Source organism: Cebus imitator, unplaced genomic scaffold (genome assembly GCF_001604975.1).
Source record: "Cebus imitator isolate Cc_AM_T3 unplaced genomic scaffold, Cebus_imitator-1.0 Scaffold371, whole genome shotgun sequence".
NCBI lineage: Eukaryota > Metazoa > Chordata > Mammalia > Primates > Cebidae > Cebus > Cebus imitator.
Genome location: NW_016107686.1, coordinates 1,559,070 through 1,579,969, shown reverse-complemented (window position 1 = coordinate 1,579,969; position 20,900 = coordinate 1,559,070). Strand labels below are relative to the sequence as shown.

At 36.6% G+C, this 20,900-nt stretch overlaps 1 protein-coding gene across 5 annotated transcripts in view; it reads right to left on the bottom strand.

Annotated features, from left to right (window-relative positions):
• The window catches only part of CNTN4 (contactin 4), a 974,474-nt gene that overhangs the window by 553,606 nt on the left and 399,968 nt on the right, over nt 1-20,900 (bottom strand). Inside the window, exon 1 of one of the 5 annotated variants that reach the window (XM_017507290.2) lies at nt 3,305-3,757. The exons of 3 other annotated variants lie outside the window; for them this stretch is intronic. The gene's annotated coding sequence lies outside the window, so the exon portion shown is untranslated. Of the gene's footprint in view, nt 1-2,976; nt 3,758-20,900 lie in introns of those variants that run through there. One more of the 5 variants, XM_017507291.2, reaches the window with a different exon arrangement.

Sequence of the window (20,900 nt, the reverse complement as noted above, 5' to 3'; positions counted from 1 at the left end):
GGCAGAGGGAGAGGGGAACAGGGAACAGGACAGACAGAGAAGGACGTGGGTAGAAAGAGAAAGAGGAAGTGGGTAGTGGAAGATGGAGGGAAGGGAGGGAAGAAAAAGGGAGGAAGAAAGACAGAGAAATGAAAGAAGAAAAACTGAAAACATCCTACTGAAATATTGTTTAAAATGACAGCTACATCACATATCACCCTGTCTCTAGGCAATTTGAAGGATGTGCCAAGAGTGAGTGACCAGTTAGAATGAGGTGTCATGAGTTCATAACTTTCTTAACCTAGAAAGGATCATAGAAATCATATTTCATTTTACTGGGGCATATTGAGGCACAGAAGGGTTAAGAAACTTGTTAGAATTGCAAAGCATCTTAGAGGTTAACTCCAAGCTTCCACTGTTACTAGAGATAACCAATGGAGCATATACTTTGACAATGGATAATTAAGGCTTGCTAACATTTAAAATCATCCAAAATTATTAGAGTTATTAAATTCATTATTTTTCCTCCAGCCATATTAACTTTTTTTTTTTTTTTTAATTATGACAGTTTCACTATGTTACCCAAGCAGGCCTCAAACTCCTAGGCTCAACCTATCCTTCCACCTCAGCCTCCCTGGTAGCTGGGACTATTGAACTGTGTCACCATGCCCCAGCTCATAGTCACTCTTTAACTTGTCATCATGGAGACAGTTCACAGAACTGCATTCCTTGCTTCACATTGGCTGGTCTAAGATGTTAAAGATGGCTGGGGTACAATTTGTGTGCAGAGGTCCTGCTTCCAAATGCTGCTGGATGTTATAAAGTCTTCTTTATGCTTAATCCAGCAGCTCTGGGGTCAAACAAAACAATCTTCCAAAGACCCAAAACAGAATTCAAGGGGACTTTACTCTCTGCTGATGTATCCCAATTTATGAAATTCTTTCCACTTTGCTCAACCCCAGGGCTTTCTAGGAACTAAAGAGGTAGTGTGCTTGGCTAGCACAGAAATTGTTCACAAAGTTGTTGGGTAGAATTATATGCATACAAATACATACAGCAATACACTATCTTAACATATAAAATTCAGGACTTTTTCTTTATTCTCTTTCATAGCACTTTAAATTTATTTTGAAGACCAATCAAATTGTTACGGCTTTAAAAGTACCTCTTACAAGGTATATGTAACACCCATTGGGCTTCCCAATCTGTCAAGAGACCACATGTCCGAAACTAACCCCTGGAGCGTTCAATTCACTTTCCGGCAGATGAAGCACAAATAAGTAGGGATACAGTGTCCCAATTTTATAAAATTGTCTAAACACCCCAAAAGTGATAGGAGCAAACTATAAATCTTGCAAATACCTCTCTCAGCTTTGTGGTGACTGACTACAAAAACGTTTAACATCGTAAGGTATGTGTTGAAATTTCTAAATATTTAAATGAAAAATAAAAAATCAAATTTAACTACATTGGGAAGATACTTCTCTACAGAAGGCAATAGTTTCTACTAATTACAAATAGAAGGGTTCAGGAAAAAAAGAAATTAAAACTCAAAAGAACCAGTATTTACTCAATCAGGTAGATAACAAAGCATTTATTTAAGAAATAAATCACTGGGCCTTAACTAACCCAATTTCTGTTCTTACCACCCTCTTAGAGCAAGATCACGTCTTACGCAAGATCATATACTTGTGGTAGTCAGAAAAACACTAACAATTATTTAAAAATATAGCTAAGGGTTCACCAGGAATCAACACTCACAAAAGTCAGTTCAGTTTTGTAAGAAGGCATGAAGCCAGCCTTTTGTTTAGGGAAAACAGAGCCATCAAAACCACTTGCCATTATTTCATATTTCATTATCAGACCTTTTCACATACTTACTTTTTATCAGGGAACCGATAACTTGGCAAAGACAGCCCTGGGACTCTTCGTTACTCAGAGGTACCAGAGTCCTTCTTTTGCTGCATCTCACCAGATGTTAAGCATTCTGCACTGGTTTGTGATCATTTTCCCTCCAAATCTCAAGCTCTGAAATGCCTGTGCTCATGTACACAACCATCTATTTTGAGTCTTCTCTCTCTTGCACGGTTCCTCTCAACCAAATCTAATGAGAACATACTCCGTCCTCACCAGTGAGACGCTTCTATAGTTCACAGTCTGTGGTTTTTCTCTGCCTTGAGACTTACTGCCTATTCAGGGAAATTGTATTTCCCACTCTGGAAATTATGGGATCATCAGGCTTCAGGGTCTCAAGCTCAGTGTTGGAACTTCAATTCCCTTTTTCAGGTATTAATGATTTTAAGTTCACTTTGGTTTACATTAGCCCTGGCCATTGGTTCACATTGTTCAAGCCACTTTTAGTCAAATTCAATTTTTATAACAGCTCAATTGTTCTACTTTCAATCCAAAAAGAAAAGTATGATTTATATTTAGGTTAGGGAAAGAGAAAAATCCACAAATCCCTTTCCATGGTGATAACAATCTTTAATTTCACTAAGGCATTGATCATCTGAAGCCATCATGCAAATATTATTAACAATATTAAATTCTAATAGCATTTTTACAATGAATTTATCTTGCATGAATAACAGCTATTAATTTGATAGCTGGCATTGGGGGGATATATAAAAAGATAAATGAGCAAGATTTAAAGTGATTTTTTAAAATTCACATCACTTCTCAAAAAGTGGTGCATTCAAAAGCAATAAGGGGCTAAACACAGACTCTTTTTATATACTATCTCTTAAAAAAGGAGATATGCAGTTTATATTTGGAAATATTCCTAATAGTTATCCTGCCCAGCTCCTTGGCAAAGTTTCTAAACAGCATGCAACTGAAAAACAAGAGAAACTTTTCTGTTTCTGCATTTCTTAGTGGCAGCAGAGAACAGCAAAATAAACTATATTAAATTTAAATTCTGGAAATACAGATACACATTTCTTTTATATAGACATGCATATACGATTATCTCTTTATATATGCATTAGTTTTACTTACATTTTTCTCGCAATGGCCAGAGGTACAGAAGAAGATAAATATATGCTCTAATCATCCTGGCACCAAAGAGAGTGCAACCACACTTCCAAATTAAAAACAAAGCCAATAATTTCTAACTTCTATAAAAGCATTCTGAAAGGCTCCTATTTCCTTGTATGAATCAATTATATAAGAGATTAAACAGAAACAGCAGGCTTTAAACAGATTACACTCTATCTCACCAGCTTTATTCAACAAAGAGCAATGGAACAGAAAATCAAATGCGGCTTGCAAAGTCACATTCACATGGAGCTGTAGGGAGAAAGAGGGGGAAAAACCTGGTACTTACAGACTGTAAAGTAAAATGTCCCAGTTTCGCTTTACATGTTACAGCAAATCAAACAGAGATTTCAGCTCTCAGCAAGTCCCTGCTTCCACTACACTGATCATCCACGCAGAACAGGCCCTTATGGATTGCTTAGGCAGCTGGGAGATAATGGGACCATATTCTCAGCTGGGACTAGAGATGCTGAACTGCCCTCCGCTGTGCGCTGCGTGGCTCTCTGCCAGCATTAATCAAGGAGGACCCAGCTTCCTGGCTGTGTTCCCCAAAGGATCGACATAATTAGTGCCTGAATCAAAGACGCACGCTGGGAGAATCACACACACATCTCTAACTGGCTCTCCTCACATCGAACCTGATTAGGAAATCAAGTTGATTCACTGATCAGATGTATTCAAGCTTTCAAAAATACAGAGACTCACACAGCTGTTTGCAGATTTTGGGGGAGGGGTGGAGATTAAGGCTTCTTTCCCAATGGGCAATTTATGTAATTCCTCAACTACAGAATATAATTACACTGGTTGTTCGGTACATATGGTGGATTTGCCCTATGATTTGGTTTGTCTGTTAGGGATTCTCAGCAGCCCCCAGAAAGGTTACAGGCAGTAGCACCATCTCTCCTACGGATTTTACGCAACCTGCACATATAAGTTCTTTTCACAGTTAGTCTCTGGGGAGACTGCCTGAACAGGGGTGTTTTATGTCCCCAAAGTTGTGCCTTTTCACTGCGTACTAGAAGTCCAGGGCATTCAAAGCAAAAGGGTTTGGCATGGCACACTCCAGACATCCAGTATTCTAAAAGAAACTGGTGATGTGGATCCTATTTGCATAACTGTAAGAACACTCTTCCTTACTCTGCATCATGATGCAGTCAGGGTTTATAAACTGGTAGCCTGTGGATATGCTTGGTTTGGTAAGAGAGTGATTTGAGAATTTGAATGTTAACATTTTTAAACAGAACATATGTCTGCACTTTATCGAAATGTTGCCACACATGCTTTTGCCCAGATATACTACCTGCTGGCCCCCAAAGACATTTATTTATGTAAAGTTGACCTTGGTTAAGTAAGTCTAGGTTAAGGATGGAAAACATTCCATTTTAGAAAAAGGGAGACTCAGCTCCTGTGTCACTCATGAAAAGGCTGTGACTAAGGGACCCATGTGATCATTTAAAGTCTACCACAGGCAAAACAGCCAGTAGTTAAGGGGCCTGTATGATAAAGAAGGGAGAACATTGAGAGAGTCAGAAATCTGAGTTCTAATCCTCATCTTGCTGCAAACAAACACATAAACAAATAAAAAACAGGTGGTCTAAACCTTTGTGAATCTCGGTTTTCTTATCTGCACAAGGGCTTTGCAGAAGACCTCTTAACACCCTTACAATGTGACATTCTATTATTGTCCTAAGATCTAGAAAATAGACTTTCATTAGAAAGGTGCTTACACCTCATAAAAGCAGTGGGGTAATGGGAAGGAAATACAGTCATGTTGACTGGCACAAATTTGGGGACAGGGGGTCTTTGTTACCTTTGGGGGCCAACGATCAACTGGCTACTAAGCAGCTGTTTCAGAAAACTTGAAACATCTGCTCTGTAAGTGTGAGTAAATTTTAAATGTGTGGGAAAAAGAAAAGACAGCTTGGCCAGGAAATGGTCTTATCTAGTTGTACACAAACTGTGTCTGCCTCACAGTAAAACACCTGAGTGAAGAACCAAAAATCCAATCAGAATGTTTTGTCTTCATGGTGCCAATCGAAAGAGCTCTGGGATTGCATGGGGAAAGAGTCTTTATATTTAATGTGGATTTCTCCATCTTACTTTCTTTCATTCCTACTATCCAAAGGTAGAGAAAGGCGAGGCTTCTCTTCAAATGTTCAGTTATCTTTTGTGAATAAATGTGTATCATTGAGGTCAAGACCACCCAAACTGTGCTAGGGTTTTGATACTGGTCTTAGGAAATAAAAGCAAAAAGGATCAACACAATCATGATGCCTCACTCAATAGCTAGAAAAGTATCTCCCCCAAAGGATACATGATTCGGTAAAAGATGTGCGCTACCAAACCCTTCTGTGCTCACTATCAACTCAATTATCCCAAAACCAGACACATGGCCTCCAATAGATTCATTACCAATAGTTACTGGTAATGATACACAAAGTGGGGTACAGAGAAACAAGGCAATTATATATTTTTGAAATTTTACTAAACTTTTGAGTAATTTTGTGTTGGTGCAACATGTTTTTAAAGTATTTTCAATCTAATTTCTATAAGGTAATCTGCTTCTATTTTTCTTCAGGTATTTGTTACATTTGGCATAACTTGTAAAGTGACTGGCACAAATTTTGTGTTTGTGTTTTTTTTTATCAGGCTCATTATTATTGAGACTTTTGCACATCTACTTCATGAAGCTCATGTGAGGTGCTGACAAAAATAGGTTAATTAAATAGCAATTGTGCATCTCAGCCATATTAGCAAACATATTGCTGAAGCAAATGAAAAGAGGAGCAAATTAAAATACTAAAATGTTTATTCACTGGTACAGCCTAAATAAATAGTTTAATTGGTTTTAAGTTCTATTCAATCCCTGTTTGCCTGGTAGTTACTTGGATTAATCTTTGATTATGGTATGTGATAGATTCATTTTGGCATTATGTGATTGGCACTTGTTTTTAATGGTAGGTGTTAATTACTAACTAAAAATTTCCAACTTCCATCAATTCTTCACACATTTCTCCCCAGAGGTATACCATTTAAAATGTAAAGTTTTTATATTAAAAACATAAATCTGGGAAATGCCTAACTTTTTTTCATTTAAGGGCATGGCCAACATTAACGTCCAAATAAATATAACAAAGATAATGGAAAAAGAGATCAACATGACCAGTTACTACAAACAAAAGAAATGATCTGCTCAAAGACAGTAAACCTGCTATTTTACTTCAGAATATATCTTAGAAGCCAAAATATATACAGAGATTGTTTTAGACTTCATATAGAAATAGCAAGAAATGATATCTCTTTGGAACTGTGAAGAGTCTGCAATTTTAACAACACTCTTGTCAAGGCTACTAGGAACCTGAGGGACAGGGCTCCTGAGGTCTCTTTCTGGCCATTACACAAGATTCACCAAGTTAAACGTGGCTCTGAACCACAGCAAATCTAAGGGCAGAATGAAAGTTATGGGAACAATTCCCCAACAGGTTGAGGCTTCATCAGTATTTTTAAATGTTTTGTAGTCTTCAGCCATAAGTCACCAGATGTGCATACAACTGCTCATTGCTCCTTCTTGAAAGTGTTTTCCTATTCCTTACATCTCTCACTAAAAGTCAGAGTCAAAAGCTGAGACAACTGTGACATTTCTCCAGCTGGGAACAAAATTTCAAAGGGGATGGTTCAGAAATTGCTGCCCAGGGCACCCACTGGAATGATAATCTATGCAGCAATGATTGGACCTTCTTTTCCAACCAAAAGCAGTGGATCCAGTAATAAAATATTCAAGAAATAAGCCAAAAGTATGCATGCACATAAGAAAGTATGCGGCCATACTCATTTTCCAGGAGGTAATCAGAGTCTAATAACAGTGACCCACAGAGACCAGGGTCACGAAATTAAAGCAGTCTGTGGAGAAAATAGCTCACTTAAATAATTATGTCAATGTGACATCAAATTGACCTATGAGCTAGATAAAAGGGTACAATAAGCCTTGGTATTCATCTACCACTAACTGCTCAGAAATTTGTAGTCACTATTAGCAAAAAATGTGTGTGTGTGTGTGTGTGTGTGTGTGTGTGTGTGTGTGTAGAGGGAGAAGGAGAGAGAGAGAAGGAGAGAGAGAAATAGAGAGAGAGAGGAAACACAAATTGTTTTATAAGTGGTACTTCTCATTTCTTTTGGGGATAGAACTGACTTACCCTTATTATAATGGCTAAAGAACACAAGCCAATTTTCTTTTTTCCTTTTGTTTTTTGTTTGTTCGTTTGTTTGTTTGAGACAGAGTCTTGTTATGTTGCCCAGGCTGGAGTGCAGTGGCATGATCTTGGCTCACTGCAACTTCCACCTCCGGGGTTCAAGCGATTCTCCAGCCCCAGCCTCCCAAGTAGCTGGGACTACAGTATGTGCCACCACATCCAGCTAATTTTTGTATTGTTTAGTAGAGACGGTTTCACCACGTTGGCCAGGCTGCCCTCGAACTCGTGTCCTCAGGTGATCCATCCACCTTGGCCTCAGACTGCTGGGAGATTACAGGCATGAGCCATCACACCTGGCTAACACAAGCCAATTTTTTTACCATCTAAGAAGAGAGAAAACATTTTTTTTTTCCCTCTCAGAAGACTCTGATTTTCCTTCCAAAAAAAACAGTTTTAAAAAATCCCCTGATTTTAGGTTGTTACAACTTGGGGTAGGGGGTGCTACTGGCTGCTATCATCCTATGAAGCACAGGACAGCCCCCACAGCAAAGAATTATCTGGCTCAATATGTTAACAGTACTACGTTTAAGACACCCTGACCCAAGGGAAGCATGATGGGGTTCCTATAATTGAAATACCTAAGAACTGAGTGCTGAGATTAAAATCCGACTAAATATAAACGTTGTTGCTTTAGATATAGCCGCAGTAGCTATACTAAACTGTTTTGCCTTGGCGGTTATTTTAGACGTTTCAGTATGCTTTCACAAAAATTACCACGTTCAGCACAATGAACTAGTTCAAAAGCCAAGAATGTCCTATAATTCCAATTCCATCAGTGCAAAAACAAACATGGGCCTTGGAACAAAGGACTAGAGGAACGATCACTAAATAAAAACATCAAGCCCTTCTCCTTACTAGATTATGCCTCAGAAAACCAAATATCACTCCAAAAATTTAATCTCAGTCCAGCCTCTCTTGCCCTCCCTCTCCTTTCTCCCACTTAAAAATGCACACAACTCATAGGCAAAGTGAGCTCCATGTGCTTCCACATATCTGTTTTCTTTCTATCTCCATGATTGTCCCTAAATAGATAGGCAACATTTTGCATGTTCCTCTAACAGGATTCTGATCTTACTCCTGAAATAGACACAGGTTTAATGCATAGTTTGGAAATGCAAACATGCTTCAATTCATGAACTTTCATTAGGAAATTCATTGTTAGACTGCTTTTGTTTACTTACTCATTCACAAATATTTATTGAGCACCTACTAAATTCACCGTCAATTTAAATTATTGGAGGAAGAAATGGAATCTCTCAGCATCTGCTTCCCTTATACACTTCTATGCATTTATATTGTATCCCCTACATCATTCTGTCTGGCTCAGAAAAACTACTGCATTTCTCATCATCCACTAAGGTCATTATTATTTATAATCGGCTTTTTCTCTAATGTGGTGCTTCACGGACTCTTCGGCTCTGGTACTGAGCTTTTCTGTCGGCTCCAGGGAGTATAGGCGCTAGGTAGATGGCAGGGGCTTTTCATTTTATTCTTTGGCATCCCTTCCATCAACTACAAAAAGCCTTCTTCAGGCTTTTACATGAGGGGAGTCACAGCTAACCTTTGTTTCTTAAAGGGAAACTGTCTCCCCTTATATTCTGTGCAGATGGAACAAAATTGAGAAAGAAGGTGTCCAAATGAGGAAAACTGGCAGAAACAAAGCTAAATCTAAAGTGTCCTATATTTGTTAAGATTACCATAGTGTTACATTAGAAAAAAAAAATGTGAGTGTCTGTTTAAAATGGGCAAAATATATATATTTTATGGAGTGAAAAGAGGAATAAGATGCCCGCTTTTCTTTCAACACGCTTTCAGAAAATGGGTTAATGTTTTTTCCCCAAAAGATTCCCAGATACAGAGGAAAGGCTTAATTTTAGAACACACATAAATCTGAGCGTAAGGCAGAGTTCAAGTTTCTCTTTAAGTAGAACTTTAAAAGCTCTTTTCAGGGAATCCTCTGCGCAAATTCATACCCTTCTACCTTCTTTTATCTATATGATGTAGTAACATTGCAAGCAAATGTCAAATATAGGGAAATCAACCTTTAATTCTGAGAATATTAAATGAATGTAATCTTGGTGACACAGTCACATAATCACATGTAATTTTAAAGTACATTGCCACCCTTATGCTAAAGGATATATTTGTTTAGGTCTTTGCAATTTTTAAACAGTTTGCGAATTTACAACAGGCTAATATAAAATAAAGCAAAATGTATAAACTTTAAAACCATTGGCTGGGTGTGGTGGCTCATGCCTGTAATCCCAGCAATTTGGAAGCCCAAAGCAGGCGGATCATGAGGTCAAGAGATCGAGACCATCCTGGCCAACATGGTGAAACCCTGTCTCTACTAAAAATACAAAAATTAGCTGGGTGTGGTGGCGCATGCCTGTAGTCCCAGCTACTAGGGAGCCTGAGGCAGGAGAATTGCTTGAACCCGGGAGGTGGAGGTTTCAGTGAGCTGAGATCGCACCACTGCACTCCAGCCTGGTGCCTGGTGACAGATGGAAACTCTGTCTCAAAAACAAAAACAAAAACAAAACTGTTGGGCAGGATTGGTTTAAAATAACACACAGAATATAATAACTTTGGATAAGACTATAGAACATTCCATTTGAACTTGATCATCTGGATTCCAATTTCCCCTCAATTGTTTTTGAAAAATTTCAAACTTACAGAAAATTTGAAAGAATGGCACAATGAATACCCATATGCTTTTGACCTAGAACCAATATAAACATTTTGATGTCTGCTTTCTGTTTTTACTCTCTGCCTCTGATCTTCCCTCCTTCCCTCTCTCACCGTAACACTCATTTTTAGAAAGTCAGTTGAGAGAAAATAGCAGACATGATGACACTTTGTCAGTGAATAATTCTCCTAAGAATACGCAAAATAAAGTTTCTCTAGAAAGACCACAACATTCATCTCCATAACCACAATACAATGAACCAATTTAAGAAATTCAGCAATGCCACAAAACTATCATTTTACTACATGGTCTGTACTCAAATTTTCCAAATCGACCCAATAACATCCTTTACAGCTTGGTAGATTCTTGTTTTTATTTGTTTCCTGTTTCTCTGACCCTAGATTTAATCAATGTGCTTTTTTTGGTGGTACCTTCCTTATATGGAGAACAGTTCCCCAACCTTTTATTGCCTTTTATTACATTGACATTTTTAAGGAACTTGTACCCATTATTTTACAGAATGTAATTCAATTTGATTTTTTTTACTTGTTTTTCTGTAATTAATTCAAATTTTTGAAGAATACTACATAGAGGAGGAAAGGATGGTCAGTTTTTCCTGTTGTTGATGGTGTTATCACAATATTTCTTTGTTATTTAAATCAAAAGGTATCATTTTACTTTTGTAGCTGGTCAGTAATACTTGGAAGCTACTTTTGAGATTGCATAGTTTTCTCTTACAGCATTTCACTCAGTAGTTTTAGCATATATTCATGAATATTGATTGAATCATTTTTATAATGGTTAGAAAATATCTGGATATTGTTAAACTTCAATAATCTGTATAATTAATTCATCTCTCAATTTCTTTCCTTAAAGGGTCCCAACCACTCACTCAACCCTCTCACTCAACATGAGAAGTGGTGACAACAGAGGCCATTCAGGAAACATTAGGCTTATGAAGTTTTCTGAGAAACAGAGGCCAAAGTCAACTAATCAAGCTATTCACAAAAGTTATATGGTCCAGAAAACATGAAGATGGCAGAAAAATATGAACTTCACTTCCTTTGGAAAGGAAGAGGAAAACTGTCAGGATAAACCTGGAAAACAGACTTCTTATTAGTAATGTCTTAAACTGAAAAAGAGACATCTCTCTTCATATCTACTAATGCTAAAAATACTACACTTCTCAGATTAGGGTCACTTTCAACTACTGCACAATGCACTCTCTGTTAAGAAAGCAGAGTTCCTTCCAGACACTTTACTTGTACCATTTATTGATCTCTAAACTGTTCTATTCTGTTGTAGCATTTTTCACCTGGAAATAAATAAAAAATGAAAAGCTTTAGCTGAAATCCATTCTCCACACTGATATCAGAGATTCCATTTCAAAATAGAGATCTAAACAGACCATTCTCCTTTTAAAAAATCCTTCAATGGATCCCTCTCAGCTACCTGGGAAAGCCAAATACTGCCAATTCTTACAGAGTCCTCCCAACCCCCCAATATCCTCCCTTGCTCAATGATTTATGTTTTATATTGCCTTCACCACCCAGGATTATTTTCTTTTCCTTGAAAAATCCATGGTATTTTTTCCCTTCTATGAAAATATATTTTCTCCTTTGCCTGTAATGCTTCCTCATCCCTACACACTTTATTTGAAAAAAAAAAAAAAAAATCCTTTCAACCTTTTACAGATATCTCTGTCAAAGTTAAGAGTAAAAATTCTAGATTCAGACAGCCTGGTATAATGGGTTGTCCAGTTAACTGTATGACCCTGAACAAGTTACTTAACTTCTCTGTGCCCAACTTTCTATAAAATGAAGATAATCATAGTGCTTATCGTGCAGATGATATGTGAATTAAATGAGTTAAATCATGTAAAGCTCTTAAAAATGCCTGGCACACTAAGCACTCAATGAATGATAGCTATAATAAAGATGAAGATGATTCTTCCCCAACATTTTGTTATAAAATTTTCTAACATAGACAAAAGTTGAAAGACTGACACAGTTATGAACAGTGTATCTCCTTTCTAGTTTCTACAATTAATATCCTACTATGTCTGCTTTGTCACATAACTATTCATCTATGCATCTCTCACCCCCATCCATCCATCTATCCAGTAATAACTATTTTAAAAAGAAACATCCTGAACATTCTCTTTCCTTTCCACCTAATTGATCCCACCTTTCACAACAGCTTAACTATATATTGAGTTCAAATGATACTCAGGCACAATGCATGGTAATTATCTGTTTATGCACCTATTTCTTCTACTAGACTATGACCTCCTGATGGCAAATATCACGTCTCAATCAGTTTTGTACACCTAGCATCTAGTTTGATGATATATCTCAATAAATGTTTCGAAAATAAATGAATTGTTTTTGTGTATGTGTTACAGTTCACGAAGACATACAACAATATAGTTTTCATCAGGTTCTGTGTAATTTGGCAATTTAATAATGAGTATCAGTGATAACAGGAAAAAACATAATAAATGCACTGTTATTAAGATTTACAAAAGAACTTTCATGTCAGAGTCAGGACACCAAAGGTCTAGACCTGATTTGGTAATATATTAGTGGTGTCCTCAGATAAGTCAGTTAACTTATATGGGAAGCACTAACTTCCTCTGTAAAATGAAGGTGAAGTTCCAACAACATGGTGAACTGAGCCTTCTCTCTTTATAGTCACAAAAATGCTGGTTAAACATAGGGAAAGAAAAATACCAAAATTATCTGTGAACACATGTATACAGCTGAATTTGAAAAACAAAAGAGCTAAGCCAGAGTAGCAAGATTAAGCAGATGGTGGATGGAAGGCTGGCTTCAATGTAAGGCTGCACAACTGTAGGATATGCCATTCATATACTATCTAATATAAGTGCATTTCCTGGAATTGTGTAAGAAAGCACCTCTGGGCATTGGCAAGTGAATTTTTTTTTCTATTATCACTTCTTTGCTTTCTTTATTATACTTTAAGTTCTGGGGTACAGGTGCAGAGCGTGCAGGTTTGTTACATAGGTATACAGAGGCCATCATGGTTTGCTATATCCATCTGTACATCATCTGTATTAGATATTTCTCCTAATACTATCTTTCCCCTAACCCCCACCCCCTACTATTCCTCCCCTTGCTTCCCACCCTCCAACAGGCCCCTGTGTGTGATATTCCCCTCCCTGTATCCATGTGTTTATTGCAAGTGAATTTCAATATACTGCAGAGACAGATGAGTCATGAAGTAAAAACTTGAAAACACTGGTTTAAAACTGGGATACTAGAGAAATGCACCATGAGACAGATGGACAGTAAAACTCCACTCTTAGCACATGCAAGTGTTAAAGAAGTATATTATCTCTAAAATTTAGAGAAAGGAGGACTTGCAGGCTAAATAATGCTCCCCACTAAATGTTCAAGCCCTAATGCCCAGAATCTGTGAATATATTACACCTTGAGTATCCCTTATCCAAAATGCTTAGGGCCAGAGGTGTTTCTAATTTCAAAAATTTTTGGATTTTGGAATATTTGCACATACATAATGGGTTAGCTTGGAGATTGGATCCATTTCTAAACAGGAAATTAATTTATTTTATATGTACTTTATACACAAAGCTGAAGGTAATTCCATACAATATTTTAAATAATTTTCTGCATGAAACAAAGTTTGTGTACCCTGAATCATCAGAAAGCAAAGGTGTCAGGATCTCACCCACCCATGTAGACAATGTATGGTTGCTTACATGGGGGAATCTAGGTGTTATGTTGAGGCTCAAAAAGTTTCAGATTTTGGAGGACTTGAGATTTACAGATTAGGAAATACTCCACCTGTACCTTACACAGTGAAAGGGACTTTAAATATTGATTTAATTGAAAGATCTTAACATAGGATGCCATCCTAGATTATATGGGTAGACCCAATATAATCACAGAGGTCCTTTTGAGAGAGATATGAGAGGATCAAAGACACGGGTACAGAAGGTGATATGACAACCAAAGTGGGGGTGGGGAGTGATATTTGAAGACGCTACACTGCTGGTTTTTTATATGAAGAGGCCATAGGCTGTGGAATACAGGTAGCCTCTAGAAGGTGATAAAGGTAAAAAAACAAAAAAAACAATTCTCCCATTGAACCTCCAGAAGGAACTCAGCTCTGTAGGCTCACTTTAGACTTCTGGCTGGCAGAGTAGTAAGATAACAAATTTGTGCTGTTTTAAGCCATGAAATTTGTGATATTAATAATTTGTTATGACAGCAGTAGGAAATGGATACAGAAGGTATGATCTGTTAACAAACGTAACTTCAATCTGAACAGATATAAAACCCAAATTTACACTTTCTAGTGGGTGTCTAGTAATCCCAAATTGAAATATTAACACAAATACTAGACAAACTCCTACAAATCCATTGGAAACCTAGCAAAAATGAATTGATTTTCTATGTAGAGCTATGTATACCCTCCAGACCATATGGATCTCCCATAATTAACAAAAAATCTGCTAAAAATACACAATGCATTAACAACCATCATCAGGAGAAAACAGAAGTTGCAAGTATTAACTGGCATGCAAAAACCTAAAAAGAATGGAACAACCTGAAAGATATAAAATAGATATTTAAATTCATTATAAAATAATGAAATTATAAAAGAGCAGAGAGTACAATTTTAACATTCTCTACATTGTGTGTGGGGAAAAATGAGGACTTGAAAAAGTGGAACATGAGGAACTTTCTGCAGGGAAGAAAATGTTTTTTATCTTGACAGGTATGATGCTAACACAGGTAAATATTCATTTGCAAAGACTCATTAGGCTGCAAAGTTAATGACTATTTCAGTATGTGGAATTTATATCTTAATAGAAAAAGTGAAGACAAAAATCTCAAAGGACAGATATCAAATTAGGTTCTGTTTAAGAATGAATTATATCAAAAAGTGTTTTCAGAAAAAAAAAAAAGAAACACACTGAACATTGAAAATGTTTAATAAAAACAAAGCCTAAATTAACCAGTCACATTAGTGTACCAGTGGATGCCCAAGATGGGCAGAAAAATCATGAAGGCAACCAGAACAAAAAAAGCAAATATTTACAAAGGAAAAACAATTAGAGTGGATGAAGAATTCTCATTAGAAAGAAGGGGCAAGAACACAATGGAAAAATATTATTTTCAAACTGTTAAAATAAGTGTCAAAATATAATTTCATACTTTTATCTGGCTAAACTTTAAGTAAAGAATGATCTTAGGAGCTAAGTTAACATTTTGAGAAATCTAGATAATCATTGACTAAAAAAAGCAACAAAAAGAATACTTATAATAAATATTTTTAAGGGTGAATAGAAGGCAAATCTAAAATACTAGACTGCAATTAATTGCCCTCAAAAAGAAGGTGATTCTAGTTAGCATTTTAAACTCCTGGTATTATTCAGAGGAAGATAAAAATAGTAATTATTATAAAACTTTTAAAGTCCAATAGATATAAACCTTAAAAATTTAGTGGTTGATTTCAGCAATACTGCAAGATACTGCAGGATGTTGACATAAGATGAACACACAAGAATCTATTGTATTTATATATATTAACAAGGGATATTAAAAGGCAAAATGAACAACATAATACCATTTACAATCATTCAGAAAAATGAAGTACTTCACTACAAATTTCACAAAACTTGTAAAGGATCTATATATTGAAAACTACAAAATGACAAGGAAAGAAATAAAAGAACTAAGTAAATGGAGAGATATACCAGGTTCATGAACTGGAAGGTTCAGTGTAAAAAAGACGTCAATTTTCCCCAAACAAATTTATGTGCTTAATAAAATTCCTATCAAACTCCCTGTAAGTTTTTAGTGGGCATTTTAAAACTTACTTTAAAATTTTTATAGAAAGTCAAGGACCCTAGAATAACTGAAGCAACTAGATGAAAAAGAATACAAGAGAAATCACTTTATCCAGAAATAAGGCTTAAACACATAGCTACCTTAATCATGACAGTGTGATATTGGTAGAGACAGACATAGAGATCAATGAATACAAGTAGGGCACCCAGAAACAGACCTAATACAAATATACCCAACATTAAAAAATAACAGTTTTATTGATATGTAATTCATAAACCATATATTTCACCTCTTTACAGTATACAATTCAGTAAATTCAATAATTATAGATTTTGTTTAGTATGTTAATGGAGTTGTACAACCATCATTATTATTTGATCATAAATATTTCCACATCCCCCAAAAGAAACTCCACATCCATTAGTAGTAAAACTGACTTTTGAGAAGGTACAAAAGCAATATAAATGTGGAAGGGTAGGCTTTTCAACAAATGGTGTTGAAGCAATTGGATATCCAGAGACAAATGAGACAAATGAGTATCAACCCAAGTCTCACATCATAAGCATGAATTCAAAACAGATCATGGACTTAAGTACAAAATGTGAAACTCTATTTCAGAGGATGCAAGAGAAAATCTTCAAGATCTAGGGTTAAGCAACGAGTTCTAAGACCTGACACCAAAAGAACCATCAGGCCAGGCGTGGTGGCTCACACCTGTAATCCCAGCACTTTGGGCGGCCGAGGTGGGCTCATCACTTGAGGTCAAGAGTTTGAGACCAGCCTGTTCAACATGGTGAAACCCCATCTCTACTAAAAATACAAAAACTAGCTGGGTGTGGTGGTGCACACCTGTAGTCCCAGCTACTTGGAAGGCTGAGACAGGATATTCACTTGAACCTAGGAGGTGGAGATTGCAGTGAGCCAAGATCATGCGTACCTGCCTAGGCAACAAATTAAAAATTTGGGGTCTGAGAAATACCCTGTTTAAAAGACAAAGTACGGCCTTGGAGAAAATATTTGCAAACAGCATATTCAACAAAGAACTAGTATCTATAATATATAAAGAAATCTGAGACTCAGTGATTAAATAACACAATTAGAACTCAGTAAAAGACACAAATAGATATTTCACTGTGAGAGAACAGACAAGAATACAAATAATTTAGTTATTAGGAAAATGCAAATTAAAATCACACAAAATATAATACACACCTATCAGAATGGCTAACACAGGCCAGGTACAGTGGCTCACGCATGTAATATCAGGCGTTTGGGAGGCCAAGGCAGGTGGATCACTTGAGCCCAGGAGTTTGAGATCAGCCTGAGAAACATGGCAAAAACCTAGATCTACAAAAAAATATGAAAATTATCCAGGCATGTGGGCATGCACCTGCAGTTCCAGCTACTCTGGAGGTTGAGTTGGGAGGGTCACTTGAACCCGGGAGGTCAAGGTTGCAGTGAGCCATGATCATGCCACTGCATGCACTCCAGCCTGGGTGGCAAAGCGAGACTGTGTCTCAGATAAAAAAAGAAAAAAAAAATGAATGCTAAAACAAAAAAAAATTAGCAAAAACATTGCACGCTAAGTAAGATACGGAGACACTGGACCACTTATACATTGCTGGTAGGAATGTAAAATAATACAGACACTCTGGAATAACATTTCAGCAATTTCTAAAATAACTGAACTGTAATGACCACACAACCTAGCAGTAGCACTCGTGTTATATTTCAAGTTATTAATGAATGTATTGCCATAAATGCAATCAGTATTTACTAAGGACCTATAAAACTCTGTAAGTATTCATATATAGTTGCAAAAATATATAAAAATAGAAATTAAATAGTAATATTCAATGAATTGGCCACATACTACTGTCTCGTGATATAAACAACATTATAGTACCATTGACTTACTACTATATTTTCATAAGGCATTTGAAGTTAATTATTTTGTTTCTAAATTAAGTATAGTTGATTATGGGTAGGTAGAAAGGGAGAGAGAGTCAGAGAAGAAGTGAGCAAGTGAATAACTGAGAGGATTTACTCATATCATATTTATGGTCTATGCGGTGCCAATCATACTGAAGAGCTAGACAAACATAACAGTTAGGAAGTTTATATCCTACGGGGGGAGAAAGATAACAGATAAGTAATCAATAAGTAAATTCAATAGTTATAGATTTTTTAAAGTGCTCTATATTAAAAAGTCATAACATAGAGAATAACAAATTTTAGCTCTTTAGTATTCAGCAGGGAAGGCAAGAACAGGAAAATGACATCAAATAAGTCCATATCCCTAATTAGCAATATTAACGCAAAATACATGAAATTTCATATGCCATAATGCTGATATAATTTCACCTGGATCTTATGAGACTACCCCCGACACCTATATCCTCATATCCCTTCTTACTAAGATCTCTTACCTTCTATAGGTTGCCACTCAAGAGGAAAGGACATGAAATAGTTATTATACAAGTCAATATGAGAACTACTACCAGTTGGTGTGAAAATGTACCAAATTCTGGATTTTCTAAAAACTAGATAATGAGCTAAGTCACTTGAGGGTGAAAATACTACAGGGATGCAAACTACAGGTGTCAATTTTAGATATTGTGGGGCCAGTTCACAGTAATCTTAGGTGCCAAAGACTTTATATGTGATTCAATAGGGGAATATGTCCATTAAAGGTTGTAGTGAGAAGAAAATGATGACATAATTCAAAATTTCAAACAGTATCAGAGGAACATAGTGAAATACATATGAAAGAAGAAGGATGTCAATTTAAGTGGGTTAAGGAATACCCACATAGCTAGTAAAACATTTTGGGGTGTCTCTGTGAAACTACTTCCAAAGTACAGACAATCTGCCCTCATCAGTGTGGGAAGGCAATCACCTGGATCCTTGCTAGCCCAGACAGAACAAAAATGTCAGAAAAGGGCAGATTTGCTCTTTTATGGAGCTAGGACACCAATTTTCTTCTGCCTTTAGATATCAGAGCTCCAGATTCTCAAGACTTACTCCAGGACTTCTGTGAGCAGCCCCCAGTTCTTAGGCCTTCAGCCTCCATAATTGTGAGAGCTGATTCCCATGATAAATCCCCTCTTATATATTGGATCTGTTCTTCTGGGGAGTCTTAACACAAGGGAACACTTACAACCCATATCACATATTTCCATTTGGAAGGACAACGGTAGAACAACACTCCTGGACCTTTCTTAGTGAGTTTGGAAAAGGGAACTGAACATAGGCATCTCAGTCCTTTCTTCCATTTTTTCTTCTGAAACCCCTACCTTCAAAAAGGGTGCCTTCTGTTCTGCTCTTCAATCATGCATCACAGAGCCTGACTCCAGAAGACTCAAATTGTCCAAATATGAAAATAACTGGGTAGGTAAATCCATTTAATTTGGGGTGAATCATTAGCACTCTACCTATCAACAAGTCTATGCCATATTTTTCACTTCATCAGTAATAAATGTTATATTTTTATTTGTATCAATCTGTTACATATGTCTTCCCATTGCTTCTGAACTTTGTGGAGAAAGAGAGACATTGTTTTTGAGCCACCTAAAATCCTAAAACAATGTTTTTCTGACATATCTAAAAATGTCTAATACCCCAGGAAAAATGACATGAGCTAATAAACAACCACCAAGCAGAATTAAATCAATATCATCTATAAGCACATCGGACGTCATCAAGAATAAATGGCTTTCTTACTGGTAGAATTTTCCAGTGCTAATACATTTTGGAATAACATGACAAATTGGAATTTATATCCAAAGGAAACATTTGACTAACTTTCTTTTGTTTTATAACTACTACGTGGAAAGTGTAGACTGCTGACAACTGATATCTCCCAAGTAGAAAATGGTTTATATCTTCTTAAGCCTAACTTTTCTGAGTCAGTCTGTGCACAAATCTATCATCTGGATGGTTAGGGACAGAAGACAAGAGGCCAATTTGCATTTCAGCCAGTTACTGTGGACTGCCATCGGTGCTTTCTCTGTGCTATGTTCTACTGACTGAAACCTGGATCCCATTTGGGGCGTTCCTATTAATTTACTTTTGAGGCTAAAGTTTTCTGTGTTTTCGATCAGCGTTCCCCAACCTTTTAGGCACCAGGGACTGGTTTCATAAAAGACAATTTTCCCGTGGACCAGGCAAGGGGCGTACGACTTCAGGATGAAACCATTCCACCTCAGGTCATCATGCATTATTTAGATTCTCATAAGGAATGCACAACCTAGATCCCTCAAATGCAGTTCACAACAGGTTTCACACTCCCGTGAGAATATAATGCTGCCACTGACCTAACAGGAGGCAGAGCTCAGGAGGTAAAGTTGGCTCTCCTGCTGCTCATCTCCTGCCATGCAGCCAGGTTCCTAATAAGTCACAGACAGGTACCTGTGCATGGCCCGAGGACTGGGGACCCCTGTTTGAGATCAAACAAGAACTATATTAAACGTGCAGTGTGTATACCACCAAGATAAGCCACTGGTTTCAGGAATCTATTCATCCAATAAGGATTTATTGAATAAGTCATATGTATAAATGGCTGGGGATTTGATAGTGGTCTAGATGTGATATTGGCTTTCAAGGAACTTGAAGAAGCTCAAAGCACAATGGTAAGTATTTTAAGAGACTATTTATTGAAATATTATGGGAAATTAGAAAAGGAAAATATTATTTCCTATTTGGCAATTTGAAAAATATATTCAGGAGGAAGAGGTGTTTGAAATAAGAACTTGAAGGCCTGTCATTTTAGATATTCAGAGATATTGATTATGATGTTGAAGGGGGCATTTCAAACAATCTTCTACTTGAGGTACTCTGCAACAGAAGAAGCCCTTCTCCAGATAAATATCATCATCTTATTTTGAGCACTGTCTCTGATATCCTGATCTCTGTTTAATGGATTTTCTTTGTAGGAAAAAAAATTGTATATTCAAGTATAGTTATTCATAAAACCTCAAGAAATTCATCAACTTTGGGATGAGAAACACTGATTTAGAACAAGGACTATTATTAATGGAAAACATATTATATATATATATATGTAGTATTTATATATAATATTTATTTATGTACATATATAGTATT